This window comes from Phyllostomus discolor, chromosome 5 (genome assembly GCF_004126475.2).
Source record: "Phyllostomus discolor isolate MPI-MPIP mPhyDis1 chromosome 5, mPhyDis1.pri.v3, whole genome shotgun sequence".
NCBI lineage: Eukaryota > Metazoa > Chordata > Mammalia > Chiroptera > Phyllostomidae > Phyllostomus > Phyllostomus discolor.
Window position 1 is genome coordinate 93,923,553 of NC_040907.2, and position 15,747 is coordinate 93,939,299.

Here is a 15,747-nt window from a genome sequence, read left to right on the forward strand (position 1 = left end):
TTTTTACTTTCAGTAGAAAGGGGTATTACACAGGGGTCTTTCAAGATCTATAACAGAATACCTTCTGTGTGCTGAACATTTTTAAAGTAATTATTTTGACTCTTCTTTGAATCTACAAGTAGATATCATTACATTAGCTCAACTGTGCCAGTGAAGAGGCAAAGATTCGGAGTGGAGATATAAGCCAGGACTTGAACCAGCCTTGACTCCAAACCTCATGCTTTTTTCCCCATTTCTCTGCATCCCTTAGTGAGCAACTGTGGTATTAAGGCAAAGGATGGAGACAGATAGACAGGCTTGGGCAGGGGAAGAGGGAAAGATGTTAAGAGAGGAGGAGTAGCTACCACTGGGTGTGTCCGATTGAGATCTCAAAAAATTAAAGAGTTTAAGGTTGTTCCCACCAGACATTTACAGTTCTTGGAGACAGAGATCCACATCAAAATTTAATAAAATGTGAATAGAAACTTGAGGCAAAGAAAGGAAAGATTTATTTAAGGAAATGACTCCAAGCTTAGAGTCACAGGTGAGCTAATGCTCTATCACCTGGCTCCTGATGGCTCCTAATAAGACCTAATCATTAATCATGGTGACTAAGGCAGTTAGGATTGTGGACTCTACTGATTGGTTGGGACAAGGGTAGGGGGTAGTTGATCATTGGATCAGGCCCTGATGTCAGCCATAGTGTTGTTCTATCTAGTTTTGTGAGAGTGTTTTCAATAGGGTCATTACACTTTCCTGGGTCTGGTGCTGAAACATCACTGAGGTTAAGCTGTTATCTTTAGTTTGTTTTTAGATCAATAAACCTGAGGCATTGTTCTTAAGACCTTTTGACACTGACCAGAATCTGATTTCAAGTGCCTGTGTGGTTATATGCCTGCATTTCAAGATAAAGCTGGAGCTTTTCCAGTAGGAAATCCCAAATTATCAATAAACAGTGGTGTGAGGTTTTGATAGTCTCCCTTCATCTGCCCAGAGTGTGGAGACACTCTGATGACTACTAAGTCATGACTGAATAATGGCCTCCACTCCTTGCTACATCCCATCTATCCCAGCTCACCATCCCTAATTTAGCTTTTGCTATTTGTTGGTCGTAACTCTTGGTTTCAAGTTATTAGAACCTGGTTTAAACTGGATTAAGAGGACAAAATGGGGGGAGATTTATTACTGGAAGCTTGACACTCCCATGGAAATGGTAGAGGTGTGGCTGGCCTCAGAAAATTCTTCATTAAGACCTCAAGTAAGCCCAGGCTTCTTGGCTGGTTTCTTTCCCTGTCAGCCTTATTTCATCATACTGACTTTCTTCACAAAACCGGAAACACATTTTCACATCTCTGATCATCACAACCAAAGAGGAACTTGGGCTTGCTCTCTCTGGTCCCAGGAAAGAACTCAGTCCAAGAATCAGGACCTGAGGTAGGGCGGCAGACAAAGAGGACTTCATCAAGTTTCCCTCTCAGGCCCAGGGCTGACATTACTGGACTTGTGAGAAGTTCACTGCTTCCCCTGGCAGCACATTAGACTAGAGGGAGCATAATGTTCCCAAAGAAAGGAATAGTTGTAATATGTACACAAAAGTCTAGGTGTCCACCATCACTATCCAGGACAATCTCTAAATGTGCATTCCTGCCCATTGGGGAGGGGGAGGAGAACATTGCTGGAAGTTCAGCCAGTGGCTCCCCATATTGTAACATGTTGTATGCAAGGATCACAATCCAATAGAGGGCTTTACATGAATTTTATACTTAAAATATTATTTATTTAGAAGTTATAACAACTAAGTCACAAGGATATCTTTAAGTCTTAACAAATATTTATTTTAAAATATCTTTCTAATGCTAGAAAAAGATAAAATAATGACATTTAAATAAATTTGGACATAAAGGAGAAAATCATTTGAAAAAAGTGGGCTGAATTAACTTGAAGCTACAGTGAAAGCTGATTTTAAAGGGAAAATAGTTTGCATCCCTTCTTTTCCCAGAAATTGCCCAAAACAATGTGGAGACAGAACTAGAAGAGAATATCTGTATTTGATGGAACCAGGTGATGACTGAAGCACGCATGCACGTGGGTGTTCAAGTTGGCAGCTGCTTGGTTTGTATAAATTCAAGTGAATTAGCTCCTGGGTGTTCATCCTTGCTTCCCTGTGTGTTAATTGTCTTCTTGAGGCCCTTCAGTGTGCGCTGGGTTGAGAGTTATACCACAGAGTGTGGTGCTCAAGTGAAATTTGTCTGTGCTGTTTCTGGCCAGGAGACTTGGCATGAGTAGGGCAGAGAAGGGAAGGGAATGTGTTCAGTACTACTGAGGACACATTCATTTTTGGTCCTAACCTAAGGTTCCAGGGACAAGATTCATCTCACAACAGTACTGGGGCCATTCTCTGTTTACCAACCCTCACCAGCCCAGGGATCCTCAGGGGCTTCTTTCACCTAGAATTCCAAGTCCTGGATGAAAGGAGAGGGGAAGGAAGAAAACAAGTTCTGGAAAGCTGCAGGAATGGACTTGATGTTGAGCTCCTGGGCCATAGAGCCCTGGGCCAGCTTCCTTTCACCATTCTTTTCCATTGAGGCCTTGACTTTACAACTCACTAACACCACTTGTTGCTCCAACTGGGTTCCCTCTGTGTCCTTGCAGACAGAGTCCAACCCACATCAGCCTTGTAGGGCCGAGCATGTGGAGTTGTCCCACATAATTCTTCCCTCTGCCAGGGACCTGTGAGTAGTTTTTCCCCTAAATCCAGAAGGAATGGGTGGGCCAAAAGCAAGCAATATGGCAGGCATTGGGCATATAAACAACTGAAGTAAGTTAGATACTTCTGTGTTGAGGGATATCCAGCCTGACAGTGTCCTGCATATCTCCTTATAGAAAGAGACTTGAAGTTGAGGAAAAGGAGGGCGTGAGAAGGGAGACGATGTGTTTTCTAGAGACCAGGTTTTTGCCTGGAGGTTAGAGGTGGGCAGTGGGCAGGCAAAAGAGATGTCTGCCTTCTCTTCCTCCTTGTACTTTAGTACATCTAGTGCCTTCCTGTTATCTTTCTGGACTATGGGAAGATGAGCAAGGCTTCTAGGGAAAAGGGAAGGGAAATCCCTGTGAGGGTTCTGAGATAGAGAAGAATCTGGAGAACGTGAGCAGCTGTTGGATATTATATGACCGTTACTGAACCACAACCCATTTCCTCAGTATTATGACACCAAAGTGTCCTAGGATAACTTACAACATTGGTTCTTAAAGTTTAGTGGGCACAACAATCTCTTGAGACCTTGTTATAACAGATTCCTTGGTACCAGCCCTTACACACACTGGTTTAGAAGGGTTGGGGTTAGGTCTCCCATCAACATTCCCACAACTCCGGGGCTGCTGCTGCTGGGCTGGGAACCCCACTTTGAGTAGCTCTGACTTAGAAGACAGAGCTGGTTGTTCTGCAGAATCCTAGACAATTTGTTGCCCATCCTGGAGTTAGATAGCACTCCCGGTTCAAACATAGTTACTGTTAACAGACAGGGGACCTGGCCCTGAGCAGGTCTGCCTAGGGCCAGCCAGTGATATGTGGGTTCTTGGCTTCATGTGGGAGAGATTTCATAACACTAGTCCAGGTGACTATGAAGATACATTTATTAAAGCTGGGGACAGTGAAAACAAGGAAGGGCTCAGCATAAAAGAAGCAACAGGAGAGCCTAGGTTGAGCTGCCTTGGCTCACTGGGAAGTCAGAGAAAAGGGGGCCTTAGGAACAGGTTCAGGGGATTAGCCTGGGATGAGCTGCCTCTGCCCACTTCTCCCCTGCATGCAAGTCTCAGGGTCCCCTGAGTTTTGGAGATGTGTGTCTGTGGGGAAAGAAGAGGGGAAATGAAATGGTGTGAACTGCTTCCCAGAGGGAGAGCACCAGGTCTTTTGTCTTGAAGTTTTTCTTTCTTCCAGGTGGGAGTTTTAGGGGAGGTCTCAGTAGAATATTCATCAGTTTTCATGGGAATGGTCTTTCAGATTAATGGTCTTTCAGAATCGTGGTCTCCCTGATTGGTCAGTGACAGGGTAGAGGGTCATTGATCATTGCAGTTGATCCTGGCATCACCCACCCAGTTTTGCTGCTTTTCCGGGCCTGGAGGTGAAATACAACTGAGGCTTAGATGTTATCTCTAGAGGGGTCACAATCTGTATCTGGCTGTAAATTGCTTGGCTTAGTTTGTTCAGCTATCTCTCACTTTCCCTATTCCACTTGCCAAGGAATTTCCCTAGCTTCTTACTATCCTGACGCATTACCAAACAAATAAAAAGTTTATTTGTCTCTGAATCAAGGCCCAATAAATTGTGAACAGAAGTTTGCGGCAAAGAAAGTAAAAGTGCATTTAAGTAATGACGCCAAGCCTGGAAACACAGGTGAGTAAGTGCTCTAAAACCTGGCTCCCAATGGCTTTCAGGGGATGGTTTATAAGGGGGAAATCATTAATCATAGTGACTAATGGAACTGGGGTTTGGGCTCTACTGATTGGTTGGGGCCAGGGTAGAGGGTAGCTGATCATTATTGCACACCATGATATCAACCATGGCAGTCACTCTGTCTGGTTTTGTGAGGGTGTGATCCACTGGGTTACTAAGCTTTCATGGTCTGGGGCTGAAACACAACTGAGGTCAAGATGTTAGTTTGACCAGAACTTTATTTGTGTGGTCCACAGACCCGAAGCTTTGTTCCTAAGACTGATGCTAGCCAGGATCCATGTGCTAAGTGGTTAATAATTAAGGAAGGGAGTGGACATGTAAGGCAGGAGGCGGCAGATGAGTCATGATACTATTAGATGGGACAAGGCCAGTGTGAATCAAGAGGAAAGGTCACATTAAAGAAATAAAACCACGTTAAAGAAATTAAGTTTTGCATGGTTACATGATTTGGAAAATGCTTGCAAAGATTTCCTAAACCTGGATATTATAACACCTTCTCTAGTCTCTTTCTAGTTCCAACCTTTGTCTCTGTGCCATTCACATGACAGAAGAAATTAGAAAAGTTTTTTAAAGAAGTTTTTTGTATAAACTGGTCCGAGGCTTTATCTGCTTTGATCTTTCAGGATTTCAACACCACCACCAGTTTCTTATTTTAGGAAAGGGGAGGTGGAGGCAGACCTGTTGCCTGACTAAAGCTGCCCAAAGGTGAACAAGAACAAAGAGCAGAGATTGAGCTAAGTCTGTGGCTGCTCACAGCTGTTTTCCCTGTTGGAGAAAGTAGCCAAGACTGAAGGGGAAAGCAAATGAGCAGATGGGAGGGAGTACGGGACAGATTTATGAATTTTCCATTAGAGCTCCTTCCATTCCTGAGTGAATATCAAGCAAGCTAATGAAAAAAAAAAAACCCAACTTCATATTATTAGGTATTCCAAAATTGCTAATATTTCTTACCACTTTCAGATATAAGTAGCCAAAAAAAATAACAGTCCCTTACTTTTAGATAGCACTGAATGGTTGATAAAGTATTTTCACCTATGTTATCTTACTTGATTTTCACAAGAAACTTGCAGTGTGAAAGTGGGCCTGGCAGTCACTGTTATTCTCACTTAAACGCTGAAAAAAAAAATGAGGTCTGCACAAGTTAAGTGACTTACCCGAGATTAAACAATGGCTTTGTCTCAAAACGTAGTTTTCCTAACATTGAAGAATGCTAGAAGGATGTAAAATGTACACTTTAATTGAATTGTTACTGGATAGCGAACCTGGCCCTGAGTGCATCTGTTCAGGGGGCTAGTTGGTAGTGCATGGGTTCTTGACTTCCTGTGGGAAAGATTTCACAACATGAGACCAGGTGACTATGAGGATCCATTTATTAAAGTGGGGCACCGTAAAAAAGGAAGGGCTTCATATGGAAGAGACAGGAGAGCCACTCTTAGCCCACTGGGAAGTCAGAAAAGAGGGGGACTTGGAGACAGGTTTAGGGAATTAGCCTGGGACAAGCTGCCAGCTGCACGTTGCCAGAGTTTAGGAGACTTGTACCTGTGAAGACAGAAGTGGGGGAAGAAGAGAATGGCTTATGCTGCTCCCTAGAGGGAGATAGAGAGCTAGGTCCTTTATCCTGAGGTTTTTATCTCTTCCTTGCATGCAGGAATCCAGAGGAAGTCTCAAGGGAGGGTTTCAGCAGAATATTCAACATTTTTCTAGCTGTGATCTTTTAGGATCAGTCTTTGCTGATTGGCCAGTGACAGGACAGGGGGTCTTTAGTCATTAGAATTTATTCTGGCTTCACTCACCTAGTTTTGCTGCTTTTCTGGGCCTGGAGCTGAAATACAGAGGAGGCCTAGATGTTATTTCCAGGAAGGAAAGGCGAGGGGAAAAGAGGTTACCCTAGAGTCAAGGTCCTTGTTTTCCCAGTTTTGCCCCCTGCCAGGCACTGGGGGCTTTTTACCCTGGTGACCATCTCTGTATCTGGCTGTAAATTGCTCTGCCATTTTTGTCCCACTATCCCTTTCAGTTTCCCTATTTCACTTGCTAAGGAATTTTCCTAGCTTCTTACTATCCTGTCTCAGAATGATTCAACAGCAAAATAGGGTTTCTGTAAGTGGTTTTGTCAGAGGTAGCCATAGGTAACCAGGTTCTTGGTGATCAGGACAAAGAATTGAACTGAATGTTACAGAACACACAAGGGGGGCCTGGGATGATATACTATTATTGAAAGAAGGCCCCGGGTCCGTTATGTCCGCCGCCAGGGGAAAGACGTCTCTCAATGCCAGAGATTCGTGAAAAGGAAAGGAAACGTTTATTTAATGTTATACTAACTTAAAGTAGTGACCTAATGTCTTTACTAAAATCCCAAAGTCCCTTAAAAACACCCACAAACAGACAGTCCTTCCTTCCTTGCCCCTTTGCCCAGTCTAGAGTACCGTATCTCAGGAAAGGAAATAGAAGTCCATGGCTTACGCAGTCCTCTGGTTCTTCCCAGTTAGAACTCCATCTCGACTGGGGTTCCCGGCACCCTCCTCTGAGTCACCGGGATCTCTGCTAAAACCAGGTGATGGTTCCCCCTTTTAAAGCTGTGGGGGTCCCCACTCTGCCAGGCTTGTGGTCCTCTCTCTCTCAGGGCTGCAGGAAGGGAGAGTCCCCACTCTGCCAAAACTGCATGGTTCTCTCCTCCAAGGCTGCCGCGTGGTTCTCCCTCTCTCAGGGCTGCAGGAGTCTCCACTCCGTCAAGGCCGCGTGGTTTCTCTCCTCAGGGCTGCGCATGGCTCTCCTTCCTAAAGCAGCACGGTTCTCCTTCTCTCAGGGCTGTGCATAGCTCTCCTCCTCTGGGCTGCACATGGCTCTTCTTCTTAAAGCAGCCTGGTTCTCCTCCTCAATGGCTGTACATGGCTCTCTACTCCATCGAGTCTGCGTGGTTCTTCCCTCAATGGCCGCCAAATCTGGGTTTTAAATCCCCGCGGCCAATCTTCCTCTGCAGCCCCATTTCCGACTCCTCCCACACTTGGCTTCACATGCCAGAACTCTTGTTCTTCTAGCTTTACTGGGCTGCCATCATGAGTCTGGGCAGGCGTGGCCCCATGTCCTGGAGCCAATCTTCTCTGAGCTCCCACGCAGGCGCTGTAACGCAGGAGACCTGCCCTCCCCAGTCTGGGTGGGGAAGTTACTTCTGTTTCCCTGGCTTAGAGCTGATCACGGCTACTTAACATATCCATGCAACCAGCCAAAGGCCATAGATATGCTAAATGACCAACCCAGAGGTTAGCTGCAAGGCTGTTGCTATGCAAAACAGCTCTCAATGGCCCTGCTCCATTTGTCCCTTCCCCCAACCCACACCCTGGGGTGGGGGATGGAGACATCTTAAAATCTCCTGGACACCTTAAGTTCTGGACCCCATTTCAAATGCCTATTTGGGGCCCCCCTCTTGACTGCACCCTGTAACACGAACACAGAGTGTATAGCAGAGAACATGGGAGCAGGCCAACTCTAAGGAGAGATTGACTTCATGGGCTGGATGGATTCTATTCTTATAGGGTGGATCCTTCCTGACTAGTTTTGGCAGGCTTTTATTGCACATGTACAAGTAGTTGTATTGCTTTAAAGCTGCTGCCCATGTGGTCTCCCATGATTTTCCTTAATTGGCCACTGGAGAAAGGGTTGCACAATGTTACCGAATGGACCTCCTCTTCTCCCGGGGTCTCCCTGTGCTAGGTTTGCCTTGCCTGCCACCAAGGAATTATAGTTCTCCATGTCAGAGACTGTTGGGAACCGCCCTGACTGGTATCAGAAGCTGAAACCCCCGCCTAGGCTAAGGCTAAGGGAACGCCCTTGGAACCGTAAACTAGCAAGGAGACAAGGGCTTGTCTCCCTGGCAGGAATGCTGCTTCTGCTGCTGAACCCCAAAAAGCTTGGTCGGTTAGCCAAAGACGGGTAAGATTCCCCACAGGGGGAACAACCTAAGGCAGGCACGATCACTTTGGGAGGCCCCCCAAAAGAAGGACTTTGGGGGCTGCAGCAAAGAAGGGTGACGGACCCTCACTCCTCGGCTTTGACATAGCCTGAGTTCTCATGGTCTGGGAGAAAATCTCCTTATTGCCTTAGTCCCCAGCTAAGCCTGAAACAATGACAGGGTGGTGCAGCTCTGTGCTGAAAGGGCAGATTCCCTGGGTGATCAAGCCTAAGAAAGAACATGTAAATGACTGTGAAACCTGCTTTGTTTAAAATGCTCAGTTGAATGAAAGGGGTCCAAGAAGAAAGTTTGTTCCTCAAAGTCTTACAGCTATTTGACCCCCACTCAATAGACCAGCAGAGTTCCTTGTTTTCTATAGTTCTTTACTTCCCCCTGATAAATACTGTACTTTACCTGAATTATTATGCAAAATGAGCCCAATAAAAGCAAGTGTGGATGGTAAATCAGGGCCCTCCCCACTAGGGGGGGTGGCCATTCTGTCCCTACTTCCCCACAGAAACTGGTCTGTCTCTGTGCATGTGTGTTTGTTTCTCGCGTGTTTTTCGGCAAGCCATCCACAGCGTTCCGTGGTCACTGCTGGCCGGTGACCCACGCGCAACAAGAGACTAATGAAAATTAAAGGAATTATTTATTCAAAAGTTATACAGACTTAAGGGTAATGACTTAATGTCTTCATTAAAATCTCAAAGTCCCTTAAAACACCCACAAACACACACAGTCCTTCCTTCCCCCCTTTGCCCAGTCTGGGATGCCATATCTCAGGAAAAGAAACAGAAGTCTGTGGCTCAGGTAGCCCCTGGTTCTTCCCAGTAATCTGTGCTCGGCTGGCAAGCCTCTCTCGGTACCCTGCACCATCAGCTGTGTTGCCAGGATCTCCAGTTCTTAATCCAAAACTACACAGCACCTTCTCATGGCCCACCAGCAAGAGTACTCTTATCCCTTTTCTTCCTGCAGCATCTCTCCTGCATTCTTCCAAAGTGCTAAGAGAGAGCTTTGCATCGTTGCTACATCTTGCTTTCCAGCTTCCTAAGCTGCGTGGCAAAGGGAGACCCAAAGCCATGTGATTCTCCTTGTCATGGCTGTCGCACTTGGATTTAAATCCCAGTGCCAATCTTCCTCTGCATTTTCATTTCTGACTCCTCCCACAATCGGCTATACCTGCCAGCTCCTGTATTTTTCCAGCTTTTCTGGGCTGCCATTGTAAGTCTGGGCAGGTGTGGTCCTGTGGTGTAGAGCCAATCATCTCCAAGCTGTTATGCAGGTGCTATAACCAGGGGGAGTTGCCTCCCAGTTACATCCTGGGTGGAGGTCACTCCATTCCCCTGACATAAAGCATGGCCACAGCTATTTAATGTATCTATGAAACTGGTCAAAAGTTATAGATATGTCAAATGGCTGTTCTAGAGGTTATCTGCAAAACTGTTGCAATGCAAAACATCTCTCAGTGGCCTTGCTCCATGTGTCCCATCCTCCAGTTCAGATTTGTGGGGGTGAGGACATTCCATATTTTTAATATTTCCTGGACACCCTGAATTCTGGACCCCATTACAAATCCTTCTTTGGGGAGCCCCCTGGCTGCATCCTTTTAAAAATCCTATGCATTCCACAAAAGCACAGCAAGCCAGACTGGAAAAATGATGTTAGATCATGGCCTATCCATTGCCTGAACCAGGGAAAGGTTAGCAGCTGATACAGGAAAATGTCTCCTCTTAAATATCACTGTCTTCCCTAGCAAGTAAAGCCAACTAAACAACTGCTGGATGAAAATCTGCCAAAGGCCAGCATTTTGAGTTTAACATGATCATTTCAATGAATGCCCTGAGAAGGTTTATGATCTAGGTAAGAGCCAAAGAGCCTCCTTGCAATGTTAGTGGCCAGGTATGATGTGAGTGAGGATGGAACACTGTCTTCTAACTGGGTGGTTAAGTGAAGACTTCACATTTTGACAGGTCTCATGGCCAGATTTTAAATAATAGATAATGGAGGAAATGCGGGATTCCAACTCAAATACTTAAAATAGTTGAGTGTTACATGAAACAGTTGAACTGCCAGTTACAAAACTTCCCCTCACAGTAAAGAAACACCAGACCCAGGGCTGCAGCTGGTTGCTGAAGCAGGGATTTTGGCTTCCTCGGAGCTGGTTTTCACCAGAGCACAAAACCCTCCTGAGTAACCTTCCTGTGTGCACCTGTGACTCAAGAGTCTGATGTTCATGGTTAGGTATGAGCAAATTCTCCAGGCTTGTTTGCACTAACTGTAACAATGAAGAAGTGACCAGGCAGGTAGAGAATTTGCAGGCTGCAACGTGAAGTTTGTATATTTATTTCTCATTAAGGAGATAAGTGACCCAAAAGGGGTATTGTCAATGGAAGCTAAAGTTCATCACGATAGGCAAGAAGCACAGAGATTAATTGAGTCAGTGTTAGGGTGTGGCCAGTCCTGGGGTGCCTTTGTGAGAATAAGAAAGAGATGTCCTTTCCTCTGATTTCAGATGACACACCCCTGAATATGCATGGCTAGCAAACATACCACCACCCTGCTTTCTGTGTTAGTTTCAAATGTGGATGACTTAAACAAGCTACTCTTGGATAGAATTAGCAGCTGCTGTTTGAGATGCTGAGGGATAAAAATGGGGCAAGAAGGGAGGCAGACCCAGGTGGCATGGGGACTTGGGACAGGCCTCATGGCTTCATGAGTCACTGAATGTATTTGCAGTGAGAAAGAAAAAATGAATGATGTATTCAGGTAGGGAGGCAGCAGGGGTTGGGGGAAGACAAACATTGCAGTTTTACCCTGGGTCTGAAAAGAGTGTGTACCTGCCATTGAAGACTTCTTTCTAGGGTATGATGGCAGAGAGCACAGTGACTTTTCAAGTGTGATCTGCATGGACCAGAGGCAGCCACTCAGAACTTATTAGGAATTTTTAGGCCCCCTGGCAGATTAACTGAACTAGAAATTCTGGGGCTTTAACAAGGCCTCCAGGTACTTCTGACGCCCACAAGAGTCTGAGAATCCCTGGCAAGGTGGTGAGCCAGTCAGACAGCCTGGTTTTTAAGCCTAGCTAGGTCTGTGACCCTCAGGAAGTTTTTTAAACACTCTTAGTCCCAGGGTCCTCTTCTATGTATGAAATAGATGAACAACAGTGCTATCTCAGATAGTCATTTCAGAAATTGAGAACATAACTGTTCTTTGCCAACACATAGCAAGCAGTACAAACATTTGCGATTATTGGTGCCAGCCAGAATTGAGCATCAAGTATCCTTAGAAAACTGCAACCCTCACTCTCCCAAGGTTAACCCTCAGAGAAGCAAATAGGAGAGGATGCAGGCTGCTTGTGCCTTCTTGCACTGCAGAGTCCGGAGGGACAGAGCAATATCCACCAGTGACTTGAAGCCCTGGAAAACCCCAGGTGCTCATGGAGCTCACATGGGTGGTGGAAGCATATGCTGGGCTGGGTGTTCAGCTGTGGTGGGAACCTGACTTGGGCTGCAGGGTCAGGGAAGGCTTCTCTAAGAAAGTGAAGTTTGAGAGATCAGAACAAGTAACGGTCATAACTAACTCTTTAGGAACAGTTACTAGGTGCCAAGTATTATTCTCAGCAATTACATACAGGACCTAGCACAAATAATATCCCTTTTTTATTACAAAATATTTTATTACAAAATAAGCATGTCATTCTATAACATAACAATATCACATTCAAGCACACCATACGACATTTTTAGTGAAATGTTCAAGTTTAAATTATAAAATGTTACACCTGTATTATTAGTCTACCAACCATACTCAACCAGGCCTTACTTCTGCCAGACTCTGTATTTCAAATCAGGCAATTCCCATTGTGATTAGGTAATATATAACTCCCATTTTTCAGAAGTGGAGAGGTAGGAAAAGTGATAACTTGATCAAGGCCACATAATGAAGAATTGGCACAGATAGGATTTGAATCCAAGCAGAGATCCCTAGGCCCAAGCTCTTCATTGCACAGTTGGCAGAAGAGCTGAAAGAAATGGGTGGGGACAGGGAGCAAGGAGTGGGTGGGGGCTGAAGGCCAGGGAGGGCAGGAGGGTGGTGTGAAACAATGCTGAGGTTGGTGGGGCCGGATCATGCTGGTCTCAGGACTGAGAGCAGAATGTAGAACTCCACGTAAGGAGTTTAAGTAGGGGGAGGAAGGGTTACTGGTATATAATTAGATAGGTGTCCAGGTAAGAGATGACTGCACTACAGGCCAGAGGACTGGGAAGGAGATGGAAGGAAGTGGACTTGGGCCCTCGGAATGCCTTCCCTGTATCTCTAACGGTTACTAATGTCAATTCTTAGGTGTCCACCTGTCATAGCCTTTGTGAATAGCAAAGCTGGGGTTGTGTGCACACAAAATCAGCCTCCCCACCATTTCTGGATGTGAAAATCATGTGGTGAGGTGAGAAAAAGCAAGCTGTAAAAGAAGTAATGCATGGTTCCAATTGTCACATAGACACATTAAAAAAATACCCAAAGGACATACACAAAAATGGTAACAGTGGTTACCACTGAGAAGAAATATTACAGTTGATCTTTCACTAGTAAAAGACAAATACCATATAATCTCACTTATAAGTGGAATCTAATGAATAAAATAAACTAATGAACAAAATAGAATCAGAGGCACAGAAACAAGGAACAGACTGATAGTTGTAAGAGGGGAGAGGGGAGGTGGGGACTGGTTGAAAGGTGAAAGGATTAGTCAAACAACATATTATTGACTCATGGACATGGACAAGGATATGGGGATTGCCTGTGGAGTTGGGGACAGGCTGGGTGGAGGGGGCAAAGGCAAAAAATTTGTGAGAATGGTAATAGCATAAACAATAAAATATTTAAATTAAAAAATAAAGTTGATCTTTATTCTTTCTTTGCATCCTCTCTTATACCTATTTTTGCAATGACAGCATATTACTTTTGTAATCAAATACGCTTTTTGGAACTGCTTATTAGTCTATGAGGTTAATCACTAATATTGAAAATCTTGACTGAGTGTGGCCCTGTGTACTGGGTGGAAACTCTGGTGAGACCAAGGTATTGGCTCATTCTTTCGTGGTTGAAGCCTGTCCCCTAGTGGATTGAAATACCAAGGACAGACTTCTATTTTGAGACATCTACATAAATATCTTAGTGCATATTTATTCACTCATTTTGTCATCCAATAAATATGAACTGATCATATTCTAAAGTCTTAGCATAATGGAAATTTAAAAAATTACAATAAATTATGTAAAATAAGGTTTAGGAATATTGCCCTTTCCCAAATGGCACTCACAATGCAGGGAGCCAGACGTGGCTGGCTTAGTGGGAGAGTAGAAGAGTTTTTCTGGGGCTCTCACCAGCCAAGAAGAAAGCCCCCAAATCACTGACTTCCTGGTTTACCAACAAATGGCTTGGCAATGATCAAAGTCAACTCCCTGTCCCCCCAACCCCCATGCTCAGAGCTTCCAATCTGCTTTTCAGTTCTTCATGTTTAAAAACAAGCATGTAACAGGATGTTCATGATTAATGAACATCTGAGAACAAATTATATGAAAGGTGGAGACCAAAACCATGGGAGGAGAGTACACACTGAGAGAAAATAAAAAACAAATTTCTCCTCAAGGAGATAAGCAGTCACAAAATAAGTAAGTAAACACATACTACCACAAAAAAAAAAAAAAAAAGGGAAAAGTGAGTTCTTGGAAATTTAAAACATGATGGCAACATTAAGGAATGAAACATAAAATTGAGGAAATCTCCCAGGAAGTGGAGCAGATTCAAAAGGATGGGAAATAAGGAGCAAAGAAATATATACAAAGAACAGTTTGAGGAATGGCCTACCTTGGTACTTTTGAGTTACAGAAAAGGACCAGAGTGGTGAGAAAAATCCATAGGTGAGAACATGGGCTGTGTATCAGATTGGCCTACATTTCAAACCTTAGCTAGCTGGGTGATCCTGAGCAAAGATTATACCTTTCTTTGCCTCAGTGTCCTTACCCTGAGATTTCTTACCCTGGGATATGATTGAGGATTCAAATTCGTCCATGCCAAGTGCTAAGACCAAGTTAATACTTGTTACATTCCTCAGTAAATGACATCCATCATTAATTTTCACATACATGCACTATATATGTCATCAAATTTTATTGGCTCTCCCTTCAAGTATATTCATAATCAAACCCCTCATCTCCACTACCACCACTCATCTACTATCACCTGTCCCAGAATACTGCAAATTCTGATTTCCCATTTCCCACCTCTGCCCTCCCTACTGTCTTGTCTCAACACGGCAGCAAAGGTGATCCTTATACAATTTAAATTCCATTGTGACACTATTTTGCTGGAAACCATGAGTAAATGCTGAAGATTTTACCATGAACAAAGTGATTCCTCATAATCTGAACCCCCATCATCTCCTGACTTCAACTTCCACTACTTCCCTTCCTTTACTCCTCTACTGGCCTTCATCCCTGTTTCCTCTGCCTGGAATGCTGTTCCATCTGCATGGAATGATCTTCTAGATGTCTGAATGGTATACTCATCTTCTCTAATCCTTGCCTCAAATATCTTCCTGATGTCCATTTAAAATTTAGGTTCTTCTTAACTAAAATTCTAGCCACACCTCTCTACCCTTTCTATCTTCCAATTATTTTCTCCTTAGCACTTACCATTAAAAAATTTTGTTTTTCATCCTCACCCATGGACATTTTTTAATTGTTTTTTAGAAAGGAAGAGAAGCATCAGTCCAAGAGAGAAGCATCTACTGATTGCCTCTCATACATGTTTGGACCAGGGTTCCTGAGCACCTGGCCTGGGGATCAAACCCCCACAGACTTTACGTTATGGGACAACACTCACTGAGTCACACCAGCCAGGGCAGCACTTATATTAATTGACATATTAAAATACTATTTTTTTCTCTTTCACGAGCACAGGATTTTATCTCATTCATTGATGCATTTATTCCCAACAAGCATGATCAGCATGAGGCAGGAACTTATGTTTATTGAATGAAAAAGGAACTATCCCAGAGCTCAAAGACATGAATTTCCAGACTAAAAGGTCCACCTAATGACCAGTGAAATCACTGCAAACTTTCCAAACATCAGGAACAGAGAGAAGATCCTATAAGCTTACGGAGGTCACAGAATGTCATCAAACTTCTCGACAGCAACTTGGGAAAGAGGCAGACAACTGACAAATATTTTCCGACCTAGAATTTATTCCCAGGTAAGTCTGAAGGTAAAATTAAAGTATTTTGATACCCAAGGTCTAAAAGCAGTTTGCCTCCCATGCCTTAAGACTAGGATGTGCATCACTTACAGAGAAAGAGGGAAGCACAGGATCC